This window comes from Coregonus clupeaformis, chromosome 34 (genome assembly GCF_020615455.1).
Source record: "Coregonus clupeaformis isolate EN_2021a chromosome 34, ASM2061545v1, whole genome shotgun sequence".
NCBI lineage: Eukaryota > Metazoa > Chordata > Actinopteri > Salmoniformes > Salmonidae > Coregonus > Coregonus clupeaformis.
The window spans coordinates 8,867,192-8,886,518 of NC_059225.1; the positions used below are offsets into that span (position 1 = coordinate 8,867,192).

The window sequence follows — 19,327 nt, forward strand, 5'->3', positions numbered from 1 at the left end:
AATAATATTGTTAATAATAATGATGATGATGATTATAATGATGATGAGAACAACTTTAATATTTTGCACATTTTATTTGCATGCTGCACTGAGAATCTTTTCAGGAATGAGAGGGCGGATGTGTGCTTGCCGCTGTGTAACGTGAAACAGTACACTGTATACTTCCGGGTCACGGGATAGTAACATATACTGTACTTCCGGGTTATGGGAGAAATGGACACTGAAAGTTGCTAAATACTGTAACATTATGGAAGATGCATGTGCGGAGCTACGGCCAGCATTCTGTCCCGACCGTATTGGGGTGCATAGCCCGTGTCACCCTGTTCATATCAGACACTACGCCAAGCTAGAAAACAGAAGCAGCTCCAGGTCTTGATTGTGTAATAGCATTATACATGGTTGACTTTATATAACGTTTCAAAAATGTCTTTCAATAAACCTCTTTGAAAACAAACTGGGTGTCTGCCATGTGTTTTTGGAGCTTTATAGATAACGCGGAAACATGTTTACATGGACTTTTGTGTTATGTCTCACCCACGCTGGAGTATTCCACCATCCTCGCACAGTTAATTTGGGTCAGTGGACATGCTATTGAGAGCCATTCGCTAACAGTAATACCAGATCAATGTTAACTCTAATGGATGACCTCAGAGCCATTTTGATAGAAAAACAATGTGTTGAAATTATATTAAGGAATGTATAAGAATGATGTATGAAATGTATAGAAACTATTATTTTGAATAAATATGTAAATATGTTAATGTGTATTAGAAATCCCTTTTTTTTATTTTTTTATTGTGACCCCTGGAGGTTACCTGTATTGCACAAGCAGGGTGTTATTTTAAGGGTTAATGGCAACATGGCGCCAGTAAAAAATTAAAGAGATTGAGTGGGATCCTGCCACTTTTCAACAGTAGTGGTGCGTGGGTAAAATCACTGGGGAGGCCAAGCCAGGAAAAAAAGCCATATTACAACCTATGTGTTGTGATAATTGCATTGTTTGCTCTATAACCTGTTAGTTCATATGACTTGCGACCGTGATATATAGGCCGAAACAATAAGAAGACACAGTGGCAGAATGAATTCAACCACACCTTTGTTTCGTCACAAAACTGGAGAGCAACATCTGTCTGGTGAAGTCCACAAAACATATTCAATGACGTATTGCTCTCAATGCGATGTGATAGGAGTAAAGCCAAATCCAAACTGGCTTCCCTTGACACTTCGTTTTTGGTGTGCCAGAACCATTCACAGTTGAGCTCACTCAGTTTAGCTCAACGCTGACTGACTATTATTTTATAATTTTTATCAAGGGAGGCCAAATGCTCGCTGGATTCCCTTGCATTCAATACTACGGGCAGCAACAATGTCATACTCTTTTTGACCAGACAGCATCAGATAGATGGCCTACACATACAGAGACAGAGGGGGCGCTGTTCCGCTCGCTTGGATTTTGCTTGGATTTTTTTTTGGGGGGGTCTGGCTTCCCTTGGCATCCATGAATACACGCCACTGCTTTTCAACCTCATATTCGTTATCTCTAGCACAATACCATTGTCTACATACAGTGCCTTCGGAAAGTATTCAGACCCCTTGACTTTTTCCACATTTTGATACGTTACAGCCTTATTCTAAAATGGATTAAATATTTTTTTTCTCCTCATCGATCTCCACACAATACCCCATAATGACAAAGCAAAAACAGGTTTTGATGATTTTTTGCAAATCTATAAAAATAAAAAAACGGAAATATCACATGTACTTAAGTATTCAGACCCTTTACTCAGTACTGTTGAAGCACCTTTGGCAGTGATTACAGCCTTGAGTCTTCTTGGGTATGACGCTACAAATTTGGCACACCTGTATTTGGGGAGTTTGTCCCATTCTTCTCTGCAAATCCTCTCAAGCTCTGTCAGGTTGGATGGGGAGCATCGCTGCACAGCTATTTTAAGGTCTCTCCAGAGATGTTAGATCTGGTTCAAGTCCGGGCTCTGGCTGGGCCACTCAAAGACATTCAGAGACTTGTCCGGAAGCCACTCCTTCGTTGTCTTGGCTGTGTGCTTAGGGTCATTGTCTTGTTGGAAGGTGAACCTTCGCCACAGTCTGAGGATCTGAGCGCTCTGGAGCAGGTTTTCATCAAGGATCTCTCTGTACTTTGCTCCGTTCATCTTTCCCTCGATCCTGACTAGTCTCCCAGTCCCTGCCGCTGAAAAACATCCCCACATCATGATGCTACCACCACCATGTTTCACCATAGGGATGGTGCCAGGTTTCCTCCAGACGTGACGCTTGGCATTCAGGCCAAAGAGTTCAATCTTGGTTTCATCAGACCAGAGAATCTTGTTTCTCATGGTCTGAGAGTCCTTTAGGTGCCTTTTGGCAAACTCCAAGCGGGCTGTCATGTGCCTTTTACTGAGGAGTGGCTTCTGTCTGGCCACTCTACCATAAAGGCCTGATTGGAGGAGTGCTGCAGAGATGGTTGTCCTTCTGGAAGGTTCTCCTATCTCCACAGAGGAACTCTGGAGCGCTGTCAGAGTGACCATCAGTTTCTTGGTCACCTCCCTGATCAAGGCCCTTCTCTCCCGATTGCTCAGTTTGGCTGGGCAGCCAGCTCTGGGAAGAGTCTTGGTGGTTCCAAACTTCTTCAATTTAAGAATGATGAAGGCCACTGTGTTCTTGGGGACCTTCAACGCTGCAGAAATTTTTTGGTAACCTTCCCCAGATCTGTGCCTCGACACAATTCTGTCTCGGAACTCTATGGACAATTCCTTCGACCTCATGGCTTGGTTTTTGCTCTGACATGCACTGTCAGCTGTGGGACCTTATATAGACAGGTGTGTGCTTTTACAAATCATGTCCAATCAATTGAATTTACCACAGGTGGACTCCAATCAAGTTGTAGAAACAGGGATGATCAATGGAAACAGGATGCAACTGAGCTCAAGTTCGAGTCTCATAGCAAAGGGTCTGAATACTTATGTAAATCAGGTATTTATGTTTTTTATTTTGTATAAATTAGGAAAATATTCTACAAACCTGTTTTTGCTTTGTCATTGTGGGGTATTGTGTGTAGATTGATGAGGGAAAAAATGTTTTTAATCTATTTTAGAATAAGGCTGTAGCTTAACAAAATGTGGAAAAAGTCAAGGGGTCTGAATACTTTCCGAACGCACTGTACATATTGTACAATTCAGTCTGATATGAGTTTCCATAACCACACATCATTTGCCCTATGCAGTATTTAAAAAAAAAAAAAAAAAATTACTGAGAAATGTTTATGACAAAAATAAACAATACAATACACTGAGCTAGACGTGGTGCCTGCTGTGATTGGTCGAGATTTCACAAGGCAGTGGACCGCTCACGTCCCTTCACCCCGCCCCTAAAGCGCCGGTTAGACGTCAATGTCATCACTCAGCAAAATACCTGTCACTCAGTCAGAGTCTGCAGCATAGCACAGAGGAAACATGGATATTCGGAACTTCTTCCGAAATAGGCTTTTTTTTTGTTTTTAAGCGAGCAGGTTGAGGCAGTGAATGATGTGGAGAGGCCAGAACATCCAGAAGGTCAAAGTGCAGCATTAGAGTTAGCCACAGGTTTGTGCAGGGTTGGCGGTAGCTAACTAGCTAGTCTCTCTCAGTATAAGGGTTGGCTAATGCTAATAAGCAAGCGTTAGCGCTCAGCATCCTTAAGCTATTGGGTGTCGGTCAGGAGTTATTTAACAGTATATTTAGTGAATGGGAAGCTAAGGATGTTGATGTAAGTCATTATATTAGGTTATATTGGGTTTCGTTTCTGTTGCTAGCTTGGCTGGCTAGCCACTTCGGTAGCTACTGGCTGGCTAGCTAGCGGAGACCGAAGAGATGAGAGAACGTTTTTCTGACTTAAGCACATAGCTTCTGACAGTGACACAGTGCCCCCCGTGGAGTTACAGGATAGGTACTGTTTGGTGTAGCACAGAGAAACTTCGACCAACCTTAGCGACGATGTCTTCGTCCTCGATTCGGGAAAACAGTAGTCTCATAAAATGTATGTGACCAGTTGCAGGGTCAGTTTGAATTTAGAAAATGCTCCGTTATTAAAATATATATTTATTTTGCTCAATGAAGTAATCCAACATTGTATACGCTGCCATTTTGTCTATTTCAAGTCTTCTCTCATTGATCAAGACAGGTCTCTGTCATCATAAAATGCATCACTTTGGGGTGGACACCCACCTGTTGGCAAAAATCTATGGGTAAATCACATGATCTGGTGTAACAATCTGTAGCTACAGTTCTCCGGACTTGTGTGTCTCTACACCTGAGACACACTCGGACACACTGAACTGTACTACACTGTTCATACACTTTTTTTGTATGTTACTTTTACCAAATAACATTCTTGTTGTATACCCAGTTGTCTTGAGTAAGCATTAAATGGTGTACACTCCCCTGTATTTTAGGTTTTGACAAATAAACATTCTATGGATATCTGAATGTCTAGCATCTGTTTGATGCTAAAGAGCCCTGTACAGCTTATATAAATAAACTCAGCAAAAAAAGAAACGTCCCTTTTTCAGGACCCTGTCTATCAAAGATAATTTGTAAAAATCCAAATAAATTCACAGATTTTAATTGTAAAGGGTTTAAACACTGACCTGTGGAACGGTCGTTAAGACACTAACAGCTTACAGACGGTAGGCAATTAAGGTCACAGTTATGAAAACTTAGGACACTAAAGAGGCCTTTCTACTGACTGAAAAACACCAAAAGAAAGATGCCCAGGTTCCCTGCTCATCTGCGTGAACGTGCCTTAGGCATGCTGCAAGGAGGCATGAGGACTGCAGATGTGGCCAGGGAAATAAATTCCAATGTCCGTAATGTGAGACGCCTAAGACAGCGCTACAGGGAGACAGGACGGACAGCTGATCGTCCTCAAAGTGGCAGACCACGTGTAACAACACCTGCACAGGATCGGTACATCCGAACATCACACCTGCGGGACAGGTACAGGATGGCAACAACAACTGTCCGAGTTACACCAGGAACGCACAATCCCTCCATCAGTGCTCAGACTGTCCGCAATAGGCTGAGAGAGGCTGGACTGAGGGCTTGTAGGCAAGTTTCAAGGCAGGTCCTTACCAGACATCACCGGCAACAACGTCGCATATGGGCACAAACCCACCGTCGCTGGACCAGACAGGACTGGCAAAAAGTGCTCTTCACTGACGAGTCGCGGTTTTGTCTCACCAGGGGTGATGGTCGGATTCGCGTTTATCATCGAAGGAATGAGCGTTACACCGAGGCCTGTACTCTGGCGCGGGATCGATTTGGAGGTGGAGAGTCCGTCATGGTCTGGGGCGGTGTGTCACAGCATCATCGGACTGAGCTTGTTGTCATTGCATGCAATCTCAACGCTGTGCGTTACAGGCTACCAGCCATACTGCTCATTCTGTGCATGATTTCCTGCAAGGCAGGAACGTCAGTTTTCTGCCATGGCCAGCGAAGAGCCCGGATCTCAATCCCATTGAGCACGTCTGGGACCTGTTGGATCGGAGGGTGAGGTTTAGGGCCATTCCCCCCAGAAATGTCCGGGAACTTGCAGGTGCCTTGGTGGAAGAGTGGGGTAACATCTCATAGCAAGAACTGGCAAATCTGGTGCAGTCCATGAGGAGGAGATGCACTGCAGTACTTAATGCAGCTGGTGGCCACACCAGATACTGACTGTTACTTTTGATTTTGACCCCCCCCTTTGTTCAGGGACACATAATTCAATTTCTGTTAGTCACATGTCTGTGGAACTTGTTCAATTTATGTCTCAGTTGTTGTATCTTGTTATGTTCATACAAATATTTACACATGGGCCTCCTGTAGCTCAGTTGGTAGAGCATGGCGCTTGCAACGCCAGGATTGTGGGTTCGATTCCCACGGGGGGCCAGAATGAAAAATGTTAGCAACTCACTAACTGTAAGTCGCTCTGGATAAGAGCGTCTGCTAAATGACTAAAATGTATGTTAAGTTTGATGAAAATAAACACAGTTGACAGTGAGAGGACATTTCTTTTTTTGCTGAGTTTATCTTCTGTGAATCCATAAAGGCAGACACATATTGAAGATTGATAGAAAATATATTTATTTTATGTGGGTTCTACAGCACACCTGATTCTAATAATTAAGTAGATGATAAAGGCTGAACCAGGTTAGTTACAGGTTAGCACTCTTTACTCTGTCCCAGAGTGCCAACAGTAGTGACTGTAATTGAGTACTGGCAGTGTCTGCTGTGGCAGGTGGGAAGGTGCAAGTTACCTGAAAAATATCTAATCTCTCAATGTTCTAAACTCTCAATGTTAATCTCAAAAGTGCACTAAATTCATGCATTTAGCTGTTGAATTTCTTATTTCTATTTTTGGGCCGGGGAGAATGCTCCCGGACTCCCTGCTGGCTTTGGCTAAGCACCAAATGTCTTCAAATCCTATAAATGACCCTGGTCTATAGCCTATTCTAACCCTTGGGCCTATGCAATTAATAATTTATTCAATTAGAATGTAAAACTTGCGTCCTCACACCACACGACATAATTGGTTTTAAGATCTAGCCAGGGACGACTATATCTGCCGGAGACATTCTGATGTTTTCGTCGGGTTGGGTGACATTCTTCAATGGCTATTCTAACTGTTCTTATGGTTGCCGTTTTCAGCCAGTGTTCCTTACAATGGTTGGGCCCATACCGTCCCGTAAAAGGAGTCAAATTTACTCATTGTACGTTCGGTTTGTCTATCAAAAGTACATTAGTGTAGCCCACCGAAGGAAACAGTCAGGGCGTTAGCTTGTGAAATAAGAAGCTGTGATTGGAGTTAGCTTCTGTCAAAAGGATCTCTTCTCCATAATCATTGGATGGAATTGCAGTCAGCTGGTATTTCTTTTATTTCGATTGGAGTATACTGTCAGTGGGCGGTAATGTTACCCTGCTGTCACTGAAGTGCAGTTCGGGAGGCGGTATCATCGTGGTGGCAGCGACACTCGGAGACTCCCGACAAATTGTTTAAAAAATTGTCAGAAAACGGTGAGTCAACTCAAAATAAACACACCATTTTATTGGGCAAAACCTCTAGGTGCCTCGGGTTGCGGTTAACATGTTGTTCTGATACGGTTTGTTGATTTATCAGTGAAGGGACGGTGATTTTGGATAAGAATTACGCACAATACGCATCATAGCAAGAAGTGCATGGATGAAGTCTTAGTCACACGGAGTGTTACAGCGCAGGAGCTATGGCTGTTCGCAAAGTTCTGCAAGCTTGACGGTGGTTGTGGGTGTGTGGCCAAAATGTAGTTCAAACAGGGCTAAGCAACTGTGCACAAGGTTCATATTCGTATGAGCCTTTATAAAGTGCAATTGGTATATTTTTTTCTAGGGGTGTTCAGGCAGCTCAGTCGGGACATCCCGCAGAACTACTTTGTATCCGACTGTTGACAGATGTGAAAACATAGAAAACATCGCAACACTGTAACATTTGGGATCATTTCGATGTTACCGTTTTCAGTTTTGACTGTACGGCCTAAATAATATGTCGTTTTACTTTCCTCTTGGGCTCGCCTACATGTTAGGCTCGCCTACACGTCGCCTACATGTTAGGCTCGCCTACATGTTAGGCTCTGATTTAGTGAATCTAATCTCTAAAGAAACCACAGTAGGCCTACTGTACTGCATCTAAGATCCTGCTTGCACTGTAGCCAGAAAGTTGTTTATCTTGAACATGTGCCATCTGCTTAGAGCAGTTTGTTGTAATTACTGTATACCTCTCCCTGGCGTGTGTTTCAAAGTGCACAAGTCTGTAGGCCTGTCCACGAAAAGGAACCTGTACCCACTACCCACCGCAATGTCCCAATGCCTCACGTTCATGTAAATACTGAGCTACTTTCTCTCAGTGTTTCGTCTAGCTGGCCAGGCATGCCTATTGGATTTCTGTACGCTATTATCAGCCCTTAGGCCTGTTGTGACGCCGCTGGAGAGTTAACCGTATCTCCTAGATATTGATGATGGGAATGATTTTAGAGGAAGAGCAGAGAGATGATGATGATGCTTGTTATTAGAGAGGCGTGTGGATCCTGCAGGAGATTACTGGACAATCCTCCCCAGATTACTGCAGGCAGGAGGAATCAGAGGGTCTATCTAGTCCAGCGGTGCCTCTGTTTCATTACCGCCTACATTCTGTCTGGTTATCAAATGATACTGTATATTTTACCTATAGAAACATCCTTCTCAGATCGCTATTGTAAAAGAGAATGTGTTCACCATGACTTACCTGGTTAAATAAAGGCTAAATAAATTGGAGGGTAACACTTCACATTAAGTTACTCTTTATATCAATGAGTGATGCTGTTATTACTATAGTTAGTAACATCATTGTTGTTTTTACTTGCTATAGTGTTATTACATCATAGAAACTTTAATGTGAAGTGTTATCTAAGTGAGCCTATGTTTTCTCCCATTTCTTTGGCACCACAGTTAGTTAACCGCAGTTAGAGAAATTCCAGTATGAATCCACACTCACTCATTTCATACCAAATTGGCAAAAATGAAGTGGAGGCCTGATCTAATATGTGTGTGGGTTGGTGAGGCAGCTCTTTGTCTGGTGGCCCATGCTAGCTTGTAGCATAGCTGAGAGGAAAGCGAAGAGGAAAAGTCTGTTAGGCTGTAGATTTATCATGCAGACGTGTACTCGTTGGTGTGTTCGCATCCCAAGGGAGAAACATGTTTGTCCTGACCCTTGAATGGTTCCACTAGGATTACCGTGTGAAATGGCAAAGATGAATAAATTAAAGTAGCCTATCTAGGGAGATGCCCTGGGTAAAAGTCCGGTAACCCAGAGGCTGCGTTGTACACAGGCAGTCCAATTGTAATATTTTTTGCCAATTATGGGCAAAAGATCTGATTATTCAAAAGATCAGATTTGGGCTGCCTGTGTAAACACAGCTTTAGTGATGTTTGGTTAGGTTGTTGGAGGTTTGTATTGGCCAGCCTAGTTTTTCCCTCATGTCAGCTGTAACTTTATGCATCCCCTTCTTCCTAGTACAACCTAATTTAAACAGTGGTGATTTCATTATCCATGCTCACGATGTTGTCAAAACATGGTATGTATACATTTTTTGGGGTTTAAACTACCTGTTTTATTGTCCTATTTGGTATCTATGTCCCAGTGCCTGTGAACGTAATGGCTCTTTCAGCTCCTAGCCATCTAAATGTGAGCAGACAACCTGGAAGCTACAAAGTAATCACCCGTCAAGGACTTTCCAGGCCGCTCAATAAAAAAAGCTCCTTGGAATGGAATGCATTTATTCAGAAACGCATCCAGCGCATTGTGGATTGTGGAAGCACTGGTTTGGAATGCTACAGGGAGTAGACGCAGACAGACAGAGGAATCCTTAGGTCGGCGCTCCTTCACCACAAAGGGCAAATGTAACAAGAAATGTCAACTTTGAGGGGGAGATCCTGACCTTTTAATGCTGTCAGTCAACAGGGTCTACGCTCCCGCAATAGAGACGTGTGCAATGGTGAGCCTCTGATCTTTAGAGAAGAGCAGTTTAGGCTAGCTTCAGCTACATGCATGGGACAGATTTTCATTATGCACTAAAACCCTAATTTGCATGCTTGGATTATTACACAACGACGCTTAACCTCAATTTCATTCAGTAGTTTTCTTTTTATCAGGAAGGGGATGAATGAATGAATGAATGAATGAATGAATAAACATGCATACTAGATGACAGAGACCCTCGATTATCCTCACAGTCTAGCAGGTAAGGGTACTAAGGGGAAACCAATTGACTGGAACTAAGTACTCTCAATTCCCCTCCACTCTCCCCCACTCTACTAATCTGGCCTGATCTGTGTCTCCCATCCTTGTGGCTGCTGCTCACCATGACTCCGCTAGCCTGGCCTGGATGACACATCTGGAGTGAGGGTGTGCTTTTCTACAGGACACCCGGCAGGCAGCATGTGGTGCAGCAGAGATAGGATGTCAGGCCATGGTAACTGGAGACCTAGAGAGCCCTGGGTGACCCTAGAGAGCCCTGGTTGACCCTAGAGAGCCCTGGGTGACCCTAGAGAGCCCTGGTTGACCCTAGAGAGCCCTGGGTGACCCTAGAGAGCCCTGGTTGACCCTAGAGAGCCCTGGGTGACCCTATCTGTAATTGATAAGATCGATTAGCCATAATGCAATTACAGCAGCCCTGTGTCCTGTCCGTCCGCTCAGTCTGGATATTTTATGATCTGATGTAGCATCCGTGAGCAGGGATCAATACTTGGGTTCCCGATTGGCGCAGCGGTCTAAGGCACTGCATCTCAGTGCTCGAGGCATCACTACAGACCCCCTGGTTCGATTCCAGGCTGTATCACAACCGGCCGTGATTGGGAGTCCCATAGGACGGCGAACAATTGGCCCAGCGTCATCCGGGTTTGGCCGGTGTAGGCCGTCATTGTAAATAAGAATTTGTTCTTAACTGACTTGTCTAGTTAAATTTACTCTTAAACTATCTATATGGACAGAAATACTGTATCTGTGTAACAGTTACTAGCCTGGTTTGTACCTAATGGGTAGTTTGACTAGTACAATCATTTGTGATAATAAGTATACTTTTTGGGGGCTGAAAGTAGCCTTGGCTATATGTCATAGACAGGGAGAAGATGTTGTTAGCCTGATGGGACAGGACTGGCTCCTTATAAATGCATAAATCATTCACGCGATGGAACATATCTTGCTTCATCTCTCTCCTAGCTCTGAGTGTGTAGTTGGCTCATTCGGACATGTTTATGTGTCTTTGGACCCGTTTCCGGCAGAAGGGTTCTTCTGTATTTCCAAGGTGTTCCGAAGGAGACTGAAGCTATAAATTGTCTACTGGCTGATTGGAAGAATATGGGTCTGGGGACTGGAAGTGGAACAATGGCCTATCTCAATTATTATTGGTTGACCGAGAGTCGTCTGTTCTTTTGACCAATCAATTGGTCGACATTTTCAAACGTGTATTTTTCCATATATAGACAGACACATCCTATGTGTTTTAATCAAATCAGCTAAATGCATTGAGCTTGTCTGATGCTTTAAGGTAACTGTTTGATGAAATAATTAAGACACACAAATGACTAGAGGGAGTCTGACCGCAATTGATTAGATTGTGCCGGGTCGGGCTCAGACTTGCTGCACTGTGTGACTAGCACCCGTTGTCTCTCTCAACAGTGTTTATCGCGCTGTCCATGTTGCTGAAGCTGCAACATAATTACAGCCATTTCTGACTGAAAAGTTCTGTTACCGAAATACCTCATTTGATTAGGAAAAACATTCCTTATTCCCTCAACCGTTGATCTCTTAACGTGACACATGTAAACTACCGGTCAAAAGTTTTAAGAACACCTACTCATTCAAGGGTTTTTCTTTATTTTCAGTATTTTCTACATTGTAGAATAATAGTGAAGACATCAAAACTATGAAATAACAAATATGGAATCATGTAGTAACCAAAACAAATCAAAATATATTTCATATTTGAGATTCTTCAAATAGCCACCCTTTGCCTTGATGACAGCTTTGCACACTCTTGGCATTTTCTCAACCAGCTTCATGAGGTAGTCACCTGGAATGCATTTCAATTAACAGGTAAGCCTTCTTAAAAGTTAATTTGTGGAATTCCTTTCCTTCTTAATGCGTTTGAGCCAATCAGTTGTGTTGTGAAAAGGTGACAAGGTAGGTTGGTAAAAGACCAGCTCCATATTATGGCAAGAACTGCTAAAATAATCAAAGAGAAACGACAATCCATCATTACTTTAAGACATGAAAGTCAGTCAATAAGACATGAAGGTCAGTCGCAAAAACCATCAAGCGCTATGATGAAACTGTCTCTCATGAGGACCGCCACAGGAATGGAAGACCCAGAGTTACCTCTGCTGCAGAGGATATGTTCATTAGAGTTACCAGCCTCAGAAATTACAGCCCAAATAAATAAGTAACAGACACATATCTACATCAACTGTTCAGAGGAGACTGTGTGAATCAGGCCTTCATGGTCGAATTGCTGCAAAGAAACCACTACTAAAGGACACAAATAATAAGAAGAGACTTGCTTGGGCCAAGAAACACGAACAATCGACATTAGACTGGTGGAAATGTGTCCTTTGGTCTGGAGTCCAAATTGAAGATTTTTGGTTCCAACCGCCTTGTCTTTGTGAGATGCGGTGTGGGTGAATGGATGATCTCCGCAAGTGTATTTCCCACAGTAAAGCAAGGAGGAGGAGGTGTTATGGTGTGGGGGTGCTTTGCTGGTGATACTGTCTGTGATTTATTTATAATTCAAGGCACACTTAACCAGCATGGCTACCACAGCATTCTGCAGCGATACTCCATCCCATCTGGTTTGGGCTTAGTGGGACTATCATTTGTTTTTCAACAGGACAATGACCCAACACACCTCCAGGCTGTGTAAGGGCTATTTTACCAAGAAGGAGAGTGATGGAGTGCTGCATCAGATGAACGGGCTTCCACAATCCCCCGACCTCAACCAAATTGAGATGGTTTGGGATGAGTCGGACCGCAGAGTGAAGGAAAAGCAGCCAACAAGTGCTCAGCATATGTGGGAACTCCTTCAAGACTGTTGGAAAAGCATTCCAAGTGAAGCTGGTTGAGCGAATACCTAGAGTGTGCAAAGCTGTCATCAAGGCAAAGGGTGGCTATTTGAAGAATCAAAAATCAAAAATATATTTTTATTTGTTTAACACTTTTTTGGTTACTACATGATTCCATGTGTGTTATTTCATATTTTTGATGTCTTCACTATTATTCTACAATGTAGAAAATAGTAAAAGTAGTGTAAGCATCGCATGCACGTGACCAATAGGGCCTGACCTGTAGCATATCATAATCACATCAATAAATTGGTTACAACAATCTCCGAACACCGTAACACATGTGACAGCAAAATGGATGCAGAGGACGTGACAAATCAACTCTAAACGGGGGAATGTTTACTGGTTGCTCAGGAGGTAAAGGGGAAGTCAGATGTGTGGAATACATTTGACTAGTTGTGGAAAATACTGGAGATCAAGAAAAATAAGGTGCTGTTAGATTACAGCTGGCTAGCTAAACAATTAACCATAATCCCAACCCATACTCCTAACAATGCAAACTGTTGGCTTAGCTAGCCGTCATGCATGAAATGCTTTAGTAACTAGGTTCAATGTTAGCTAGCTAGCTAACACTAGGCTATAACTAGCAATGCAAATGAATTTCTGAGATACAAATAATATTACTACACAGATCATACAAATAACTTTAGCGTGCCAGCAAGCTAACATTCACTAGCTAGATAACAGTACGCTTTAACTTGCAATGAAAACGACTTCTAACAAAATTAGAAACATATAATACTGAAAATGTAGCTAGATTCTTACCCATATACATTGATGAACGCTTCATGGCAGACTAGAACCCCTTTAACTCAGTTTAGTTTGTACAGCTTGTTTGGCCCGCATTGTTTCAAGTCACTCCGGTTCACATTGAACGTGTGCAGAAAGTAGTCCATCACAACATTTCCCCACTGATCTTTGTCGATAGCGCCTGCTAAATTCAGGGAAGCAATGTTGTTGAGAGCAATAGCAACACTTCTTCAGTTCTCCATGGCTAACGTTACATCTTTCAAAAAAGACGGTGGTAGCAAGGGTTATCTACACATACTGAAAAGCTCACGTTACAGACAGATGCATGCTACATGGCAGACCCAATCCGAACTCATCTCTCGGCGTGTCCAGCCCATCCATTATCTCAGTCACTCATGGCTAGCGGGAAGGTCCCTGTCATTTTCCGTGGCTAAACCAACCAGGCTCGTAATTTAACAACTTTATTTGTATTTACAGATGGCATACAGGTTTGTTATTAAGGCACATGAAAGTTCACATGTTCCAGAAGGCAAAAAAACCACATTTTGATAAAATACATTACTCTCAAATGCCTCTCCTGTGAAGTAGTGACGTGCGACATACGCCTAGCTTCCTGTAAAGGGGTTACAAATATTTTATGAATTAATTGTTACAAGTCAGCTTGCAAGGTTGCTAGCCAACTAGCCTGCTAACGATAGCCCTACTAGCCTGCTAACGTTACGTTAGCACTATGTGAGTCAGCCAGTTGCTATCAACACCTACCTTACAGCTACATTAAATTAAACCAACATTTTGGAAATACATAACACCATCTAACCAGTTATCAAATAATGTTATCGGTATGTGCAGTTATCTTGCCAGTAAGCCAGCCAGCTAACTAGCCTAGCTAGCCAACCACCACGGTCGACATAGCTAAGTAGTAAGCGAGAGAACATCCACAGACGGGGTAAGTAATACTTATCTTTGGAACAACTAGTTTAGCACAGGCAGGAACCCAGAAAACACAACAAAACAATCTAGCAGATATAAAGTAAAGAGAGCAGAGACTTACCGATTGACGGCTGGAGAGCTAAGGAGAGGCCTTCAGAGGAAGAGCAGCTAGCTAATCCAATAGCGATATAGTGAGAAATCCAATCCACATTTACTCGCAATGTACCGAAATCCTGCACGGAGCCTTCACCGTGCGCTGCCACTTTAAGAGCGCCTCTCTCTCTCTCTCTCTCTCTCTCTACCTCTCTCTCTCTCTCTCTCTCGCTCTCTCTCTCTCTCTCTCTCTCTCTCTCTCTCTACCTACATTTGGCCGAGAATTTTTTTTAACATTTCAAGGCCTTCTTTGTTTTGTCTATGACCACACCCCCCCGCACTCCTCTACTGGTAAATGTTGATGACTGGGTTCTTTCTTGTCAATTGTTTCTATGAAGTTGCCTTTAAATTGCTCTGCCATAATTATTATATGAGGTATTATTGGTTGGGTTATCCCTGGGCTGTGACGTGGGTCTTATCTTTTCTGTCCTCTGGCAAACGGGCTACACTCTAGGCAGTCTCTTGTCTGATGTTTTTGTCTGGTAGCAGTAGTCTATCTATCCTACCCTTTTCCTTTTGGCAGGATAAATACCTGCCTGGCGCCCAAACTAAATCTTTATATTTTCCCCTCTCTAACAACACCGGTAGGAAATACAGGTTGCAGGCCTCACATTCACGCTCGGCACAGCACCTGGTTTCAGTCAGTCTCATTCTGAATCCTGCTTTCCACTGGTTATACTAAGCCATCGAAGTCCTCCTGGGTGAAATGAGCACCGCATACAGTAGACGGGTTTCCATACTCCAATCCACTCGCTTCAACCGGACAAACTGTTCCGACTTCAAAGCTTGCTTCTCCTTTTTGGGCCACAAATGAGACGTAACCCCATCCTTATGGGTATTACTGTACAATGGGGGTATTACTGCACTAGCTACAATCGATGGAGAACTACTATAACGCTCGCTCGTTCGACTACCACTACCAAACACACAGGAGAAAAAGTTTTTCGCATGAATTCATATGGTTTCTTCTTCGTGGATGTACATAGTAGCTCACCAGCGCCAACACTGGGTTTGGAATGTAATTACATGCTAGCATAGCTAGTAGCTAACGTTAGCCAGCTGGAACCAGCTAGGTAGCACCGGTTCTCCATATGACGTTAAGAAATAGTGCATTGTGGGTAGTTCCAAAGGTATCTGGAAATAAGTTAATAAATATATCAAAACTATAAAACATAACTATGTTTGTAGTTCTAGGTAACCAGGTCATGACTACAACTAAGTTACTAAGTCTTTGACCACACTGTGTTGTTACTTTGGTGAGCAAAACTCATGCTTTTAAATGATGTCGATGAATCCATTATCGAAGAGTACTACACTGTACAGCACTTGGCTTGGAATGTCTTCCAAATACAAGGCTTAGACTTTCCAAGCATTCTCTATCAAAACAGTGAAAAACAACTGAAGGATATGATGGATGAGAAGGGGTAGGATGAGAAGGGGCAGAGAGCCAGGGTCAGAAGAACAATGGAATGGAATGATGGGGAGGTTAGAATGTGAGGAGAGAGAGAGAGAGAGAGAGAGAGAGAGAGAGAGAGAGAGAGAGAGAGAGAGAGAGAGAGAGAGAGAGAGAGAGAGAGAGAGAGAGAGAGAGAGAGAGAGAGAGAGAGAGAGAGAGAGAGAGAGAGAGAGAGAGAGAGAGAGAGAGAGAGAGAGAGAGAGAGAGAGAGAGAGAGAGAGAGAGAGAGAGAGAGAGAGAGAGAGAGAGAGAGAGAGAGAGAGAGAGAGAGAGAGAGAGAGAGAGCAGAGAGAGAGAGAGAGAGAGAGAGAGAGAGAGAGAGAGAGAGAGAGAGAGAGAGAGAGAGAGAGAGAGAGAGAGAGAGAGAGAGAGAGAGAGAGAGAGAGAGAGAGAGAGAGAGACTTTGCAATCTTTGGCTTTCTCTCTCTCATGTCCTCTCTCATTACTGGATATCTCTTTCTTTCTGTATTTCTTTCTCCTCTGTGTGTCTCTCTCACACACACTGGTCCCCTTCTTGGACCCCTGACACAGGCCTACTGTGGGGTTAACAAGCCAGGCCTCAGTGTCTGGAGGGGACACAAACCTGACTGGAGCAACAAGCAACATATTATCACAATGGGTCTTGGTGAATAGGTCTACACATCAAAGAAATACACAGGCTCTTCAGATGAAACACTTTAATATAGAGATGACTGGTATTCTCTATAGGATAGGACTGACGCACAAAGGAACCCACACATATGAATATGCATTCTGTGTGTCTTACATGCACACTCATACTGTACTGTACTCGAACATCTGCTGTTGCATTTCCAGATTTGCTTACACACACACACACACACACACGCTATGTACTTTTATCCTCGTGGGGACCTAAAATTAATTTCCATTCAAAATCTATTTTCCCTAACTCCTAACTCTAAACCTAACTCCTAACCCTAAACCTAACCACTTAGCCCTAACCCTAATTGGAACCCTAACCCTAAACCTAACCCCTAAGCTTAAAATAGCCTTTGTCCTCATGGGGACGTGGGAAATGTCCCCACTCAGAATTTTCCTTGTTTTACTATCCTTGTGGGGAGTTTTGGTGATTTTAGGTCCCCACGAGGACAGAAGAACCAACCCCTCTCCCCCCACAACCCGGGCGCGCTATACAGGGCCTCACACACACATACACACACACATTCACACACACACACACACACACACACACACACACACACACACTCACTCACTCACTCACTCACTCACTCACTCACCACTCACTCACTCACTCACTCACTCACTCACTCACTCACTCACTCACTCACTCACTCACTCACTCACTCACACACACATGCTCTGAGCACAGATTACCTGTCTGTCATCATCGTGCTGCTGCAACATCAGCTCAGAGGATAAGCCCCATCTCTCTCTCCCCTCCTCCTCTCATCTCTCTCTCCCATCCTCCCCTCTTCTCTCTCTCCCCTCCTCCTCTCATCTCTCTCTCCCATCCTCCCCTCTTCTCTCTCTCCCCTCCTCCTCTCATCTCTCTCTCCCATCCTCCCCTCTTCTCTCTCTCCCCTCCTCCTCTCATCTCTCTCTCCCATCCTCCCCTCTTCTCTCTCTCCCCTCCTCCTCTCATCTCTCTCTCCCCATCCTCCCCCTCTTCTCTCTCCTCCCTCCTCTCATCTCTCTCTCCCCTCCTCCTCTCATCTCTCTCTCCCATCCTCCCCTCTTCTCTCTCTCCCCTCCTCCTCTCATCTCTCTCTCCCATCCTCCCCTCTTCTCTCTCTCCCCTCCTCCTCTCATCTCTCTCTCCCATCCTCCCCTCTTCTCTCTCTCCCCTCCTCCTCTCATCTCTCTCTCCCATCCTCCCCTCTTCTCTCTCTCCCCTCCTCCCCTCTTCTCTCTCTCCCCTCCTCCTCTCATCTCTCTCTCCCATCCTCCCCTCTTCTCTCTCTCCCCTCCTCCTCTCATCTCTCTCTCCCATCCTCCTCTCATCTCTCTCTCCCATCCTCCTCTCATCTCTCTCTCCCTCCTCCTCTCATCTCTCTCTCCCATCCTCCCCTCTTCTCTCTCTCCCTCCTCCTCTCATCTCGCTCTCCCTCCTCCTCCTCTCATCTCTCTCATCTCTCTCTCCCATCCTCCCCTCTTCTCTCTCTCCCCTCCTCCTCTCATCTCTCTCTCCCATCCTCCCCTCTTCTCTCTCTCCCCTCCTCCTCTCATCTCTCTCTCCCCTCCTCCTCTCATCTCTCTCTCCCATCCTCCCCTCTTCTCTCTCTCCCCTCCTCCTCTCATCTCTCTCTCCCCTCCTCCTCTCATCTCGCTCTCCCCTCCTCCTCCTCTCATCTCTCTCATCTCTCTCTCTCCCCTCCTCTCATCTCTCTCTTTCCCCTCCTCTAATCTCTCTCTCCCCTCCTCCTCTCATCTCTCCTCTCCTCCCTCTCTGTCCCTGTTGATTGGGAAAGCAGGGCTGTGCTGTTCTTTTCACCATCGATCCACCCAGACAGGCAGGACAGGAGAGCAAAAGCTCACACACACACACACACACACACACACACACACACACACACACACACAGGCAGAAGAGAGCAAACAGTGCTAGTTGATTTCCCTCCTGCTCACAAAGCACCAGAGGAGGATGATGTTGAATTATTCATATGTGGAATGACTCATCTCTGATTGGGTGATGGAACATTCACCACTCATCTCTGATTGGGTGATGGAACATACAACACTCATCTCTGATTGGGTGATGGAACATACAACACTCATCTCTGATTGGGTGATGGTTGTGTTGCAGTACATAACCAGATTATGTTGGTCCATGTGACGTGCCATTCTGACATGTTGTTTCCCCATACCAGGAGAGGAATGGCAACTCTGTGTATGGGTGTGGTGTGAATGTGTGTGTGTGTGTGTGTGTGTGTGTGTGTGTCCTCGTGACAAACCATGTTTCTTTGCAACATTCTGAGCAGCAGTAGTCAATGTGAACAGCATGTCCAAGTTGACCAGAGGAACCAAATTGTTTGAAACAGGTGATCACAGAAACCACACCATGACTGAATGAGTGCTGTGCCACTGCTGGTGCTCTCCACAGTGTGTAATCCACAGGCTTTGTTTTGAACTGGGTCTTCCTGCCTGCTAGGACAGAGCCCCCATGGGACTACCCCTACACCAGCGAGCAAGACAAAGCCTGCTGACCTGGGGGTTTATTCAAAGGGCTGCAATGTTTAGAATGTAGTATACTGCAGATACAAATACAAAGATGGTACAGTTGTAAATACCTAGGCCAACGTACAGTAACAGGAAATCATGTCTGCTCTACTGAATGAATGTCTACCTGAAGGTGCATCCCCCTGGAAGCTCCCATTAACCACAGTCCACATCCATCTACAGTCAT

The 19,327-nt window shown here is 44.3% G+C and overlaps 1 protein-coding gene across 1 annotated transcript in view; it reads left to right on the top strand.

Moving 5' to 3' along the window:
* The first annotated feature begins 6,973 nt into the window (after positions 1-6,973).
* Positions 6,974-19,327, top strand: part of LOC121549440 (microtubule-associated protein 4) — a 140,884-nt gene continuing 128,530 nt past the window's right edge. The window contains exon 1 of the mRNA XM_041861248.2: positions 6,974-7,043. The gene's annotated coding sequence lies outside the window, so the exon portion shown is untranslated. The remainder of the gene's footprint in view (positions 7,044-19,327) is intronic.